The sequence below is a fragment of the Chiloscyllium punctatum genome, chromosome 35 (assembly GCF_047496795.1).
Source record: "Chiloscyllium punctatum isolate Juve2018m chromosome 35, sChiPun1.3, whole genome shotgun sequence".
In the NCBI taxonomy this organism is placed as follows: Eukaryota; Metazoa; Chordata; class Chondrichthyes; order Orectolobiformes; family Hemiscylliidae; genus Chiloscyllium; species Chiloscyllium punctatum.
In genome coordinates, this window is record NC_092773.1 from 43194906 (window position 1) to 43200209 (window position 5304).

The following is a 5304-nucleotide window of genomic DNA, read 5'->3' on the forward strand; positions in this document are numbered from 1 at the left end:
CAGCATTTCCTATACCTACCAGACTTTCCTTTCAATCTGACAGATATGTACTTCGTCGCGATTCTTGTTGTCTCATTTCTGAAGGCTTCCTGTTTTCCAGCCGTCTCTTTACCAGCGAACATACGCCTCCAATCAACTTGCGAAAGTTCTCACCTTTTACCGTCAAAATTGGTCTTTCTCCAATTTAAAACTTCAACTTTTAGATCTGGTCTATCCTTTTCAATCACTAGTTTATTATGAAGCGAATTATGGTCGCTGGAACCAAAGTGCTTCCCTACTGACACCTGAGTCACCTGTCCTGCCTTATTTCCCAATGGAAGGTCACCATGGTGTATTAAAGACTCAGGGTTAGGTGCAAAATCATTTTTTTATTTGCCTGGACTGCACGAGGATATTTTTAACATTCGACAAACACGTTATACTTGCCAAATGTTCAGAATGGGACATTTTGGCGCTGGCCTTTTGGCACCGATCATTTGGCCCCGTCGTTTTGGCGCTAAACTATTTTGACGCTCATTACTTTGGCTCTGAGTGCTTTTGCGCCAATTCAGAAATTAGAAAAAGTCTTGAAGAGAACGTAAGAAATTCGTTTTCATTGTAAGAATTAAATCTAATTCATTTTTATTCATTATTTGTAACCTATTCCGTATTTAAAAAAAGAATTTATACATTTTGCTACATTTAAGTAACACATTTTTTATCTCTCTTGCTTAGAATGCTTTCAACCATTTTTGGTATGGGCTCTACAAGAAAACAGAAAGAAGATTGTATTACAGCTTTCCAATAAGAAGACTGAAGAGCTTAAGTATCATCAAGGCAGTAGATAACTATTAACAATTGTTAAATGAGTAAATGATTACAAAACGAGATTTGAATCTACAGCAGGTCATTACAGATTTGACGATCATCTCTTGGTAGTTGAGAAAATTACGTCGGTCATTCGTCATCCTCTCTTCTTTAAACAAACAAGACTTTTTTTAAAATCTGAATTGGAGCCAAAACAGTTCAGCGCCAAAGTAATGAGCGCCAAAACGGTTGAGAGCTAAAACGGCGTGGTCAAATGATTGGCGCCGAAAGGGCGGCGCCAAAACCTACCCGACCCCCAAATGGCAGGTAGATTACAGGCGGTGATAAAACCAGGACCTTTGTTACCGATTCCCGCATGTGAGGAACGTTTCACACGGGTTATTAATGATTGCGTCGGACACATGTCAACAAATAAAAGTTGGAAAGAGCTTGCATTAACCATGAAGCTTGCGTCTACCAGATTTCAAGATTCAATTCCATTATGAGAATTAAGGCAAAATGTGTGGTAGAGGAGTTCGTCGCTTTCTTCACGTGGTATGGCCTACCCAGAGATATTCAGTTGAATCAAGGATCTAATTTTACTGCGACACTGTTTAAGGATTTAGATTTTAAATTAAATATGCATCAGCCTGAATCTCAGAGAGCTTTAGAAAGCTGGCATTAGACACTGAAGATCATGTTGACAGCGTGCTGTCAGGATTACCCGAATGATGAGGATGAAAATATCCAATTCGTATTGGTTCCCATTGAATCATCGCAGCTTCCTCCCTCTGAGTTAATATTCGGACACGAAGGTGAGGCTCCATGAAATTGTTTAAAGAAAAAATGACAAGACCAAAGCCCAAGCTCTCCGAATTAGATTATGCATCTGGTGAAAGGAAGAGATTAAATCGAATAGGTGATTTAGCACAAAATGAAGCAGTTTGCAGATAAAAACACAGATTTGGACATTGACTTGAGATAATGACGTATTTGTACTGTTGCCAGTGATAAGACGCAATTTACAGCCAGGTTTAGTAGCCCCTCAGAAATTTAGAAAACTTTGAGTTAGGTGAACTATCTCATAAACTTGTTGACATATTGAAACCGTATTAGGAGAGATATATCTAAAGTTGTGGTTGTGTTCACCGAGCTGGGAATTTGCATTGCTCAGCGAACAGAAACACAACAACGAGCACCTGAGCTACAAATCTTCTCACAAACTTTGAATATATCTGAAGAAACAGGTGTTAGTTACTGTCCACCAGCGTGAGGAACCAAATCCAGGAGTTGTAGTTTTTGATGTGACTCAAAATATCTTTAAAACCAAGAAGGCCGAGGGTCGTGGGAACAGGTTAATACATTATCTTCCTCAGAAGCAAAGAACACAGTTGAAAGTTTGTTACTGCAGTATGTGGATATACTTAAGAATCAGATGCATGGGAAAATGTGATTGTTCATGAAGTAGATGTCGGGAATGCTGTTCTGATAAACTGACACCCCAATCAGCTTCACACTTCCAAAGCCAGCGAGGCCAAAAGGTTGTGATAGCCAAACTTAACGAGGATGGAACTGAACTGAGGCATAGCTCATGAAGTTCAACAATGTTCTTCCTTACCAATTCTCACATGTGAAGAACGTTTCCCACGGGTTATGAATCATTGTGACGGTCCCCTGCCAAGAACTAAAAGTGGGAAACAGTCTTCTTTAGCCACAATGATTGTGTCTACCAGATTACAAGAGTCGATTCCATTACGAGAATTAAGGCACATAGAGTGGACTCAAGACCAGACGGGTTTCAATGATTTTGCGCAGATTATCGGAAGGTCCACACCGTTACAAATTCGAACTCAAATCCAATACCGAGATTGGCTGTTTGCATGGAGAAATTTTGACAATCAGTTATATCACCAAGTTGGACTTACTGTGCGATAATGACAAGTGCCTTTACCAGAAACGGTGAAAGAAATTTCTGCGCTTGCAAACATAACTGAGCCATTCAAATCAATTTGATGCCCTTTGGAATGTATAACACACCCGCGACGTTTCAAAGACACAAAAAATGTTGTAGATGTTTGAACAAACTGTGCAGTCTGTTTGGACAATGTAGTGCTGCTTAGTAAGCCCTGGTATGATCACCTTGTGCAGTTGGCAGAGCAGTTTGAATGGCTACGAGAGGCGAAGTTGGCAATAACATTACAGAAAAGAAATGACACGAAAGCAGTGGTGACGTTCTTGGGACAGAGCACTGGTCTTGAAAAGTTGATCCCAGGGAACGCAAAGGCGATCGAGGAAAATCTAACTAAGAAAGTATCGATAAGATTGGTATCTCTTCAATTATTCAATGCATTTAACTTGCCAAAGGTAATGTGAACTTAATTTAAACTCATACACATGTCATGGTAATGCTGTTCAGGCAAAGCAGAAACTGAGCCATTTATTCATTCTGGTGGTTATTTTATTTCTTCAGGGGAAAGTTGCATGTGTGCACTGTATTTTTAAACGAGAGCGGAAGGTAGCACCGACATATAGAAGGACACAGTGAACAGAAAGTCTGCATATGTAACATTTGGTGGCCACAAATACTTTGCACGGTGTTGCCATGCAACTAACAAACTTAACCCCAGCAAATCAATTTCAGTCATACCCCAGATAACAAAGACCAATCGAATTTGAATTTTACTACTTGGCATGACATCAACGCAATGAAATGATCCCATGTTTTGGAAATAAAATCAGACAATTTGAACAGATCAGTAGAGAATAGCAATGACTACCAATAAACAGACTGTCAGCTATATAACTGTCGATAAATGACCTGTCTAAAAACACATTTATGCAGCAGGACATCAAAGTCTAACTCTAGAAACCTACAAAGAAAGGTCTACATCTGGCGATGATAATGGGTATTCAAATTGATTTTGCCGTAAATTTAAGAGGGAATGTTTCGGACCAGTATTGCTGAGTGATTGTTAAAAGGAAATTTGAAGAGTAAGTTGTAATTAGGTTGTGGTTTTAGTATTCTGTTTCAGCCGTCAAGAATAAATTTGTTTATTTTCACTTGAAATGTTCCCCGTTGGGATGGTTGTTTGCATCTCGAAATTTAACAAATTGCATCAAATGGTAAGGTTCTGTGTGTGTCAGACTTAGAATTATCAGAGCAATTTCACCCGTGTCATAACAAAGTCTTCATGTCTTTCTCCACGATAAACACAGGGAAGAAATATTCATTGAGAACCTCACCTATTTCCTGCAGTTCCACAAAAATTGCACATTCACACTCTTACTCTTGAGAGGCCATAATCTTTCGTTGATTATTCTTTTTCTTTAATGTACTGAGAGAATTTCTGAGTTATCACCCTGATTTTGTCAGCCAAAGCTATCTTGTGCCTCTATTCCCTCTCCTGATTGCATTCATGAATAGACTCTTTTTTTCCACTGCAAACCTTTAGAGTCTCCAATGACCATAGCTGCCTTTATGTTGAACATACCACCTTTATTCCTTTATTGTTGATCTTCTGTTCAAGAAAGTAATCAGTGACATTTCAGAAAACAAAAGAAAAGTCAGCGTTGCACTGTCATTTGGAAGCAGTTGGAGAGTATTCTCATGGAAAAGACTTTGGATGTTTCAAACCACCTGGCCCACTTAGACACCGTTAACATGCCATTGCGCAGGCAAGGTCATCTATTCCTAACATGGTTGAATGTTTCGATGAGTTGCTTAAACTGTTCGCTTGTGGTAGAGCTGTGGATATTATCGACGTGGATTTTACTGAGACTTTCAGAAAAGCCCCTCATGATCGAGTCGGCCAGAGATTTAAATGCATGTGATCCATGGTGAATGTGTCGCATGAATCCTTTTGATTTTGCCGATACTAGGCAGAGGAACGTGGTGGAATGGCGGCTTTTTTTTCTGAATGCAAGTCCATGACAAGTATAAAAGAGACCTAAGGGGCAACTTTTTGCCAGAGTGGGTGGTACGTGTACGGAATGAGCTGCCAGAGGATGTGATTGAGGCTGGTACAATTGCAATATTTAAGAGGCATTTGGATGGGTATATGAATAGGAAGTGTTCGGAGGGATATTGCCTGGGTGCTGGCATGTGGGACTAGATTGAATTTGGATATCTGGTTGGCATGGAAGAGTTGGACGGAAGGGGCTGTTTCCACGCTGTACATCTCTCTGACTCTAAGTGGTGGTCCACAGTTATCCCTACTGGCACCTCTGCTGTTTCTGGTTTGCATTATTGACATAGATGAAAATGCAGATGTGTGAGTCTGTAAGTTCACAAATGGGATCAGGTTCAATGGGTTCTGGGAAAGTATAGAAGGTTTCAAATAATAGAGCAGGATGTAGAGCTGTTCCAGGTATGCATGGAGAATTGGCAGATGGTGTTGAACCCAGTGTTGTACTTGGAGATCATGCGTTAAGGAAAACTATATAGTTAATTGTAGGAACTTGAACAGTTTTCATTTGAAGATGGATTTTGGTTTCAAGTCCAGTGCTTCCTGAAAGTGG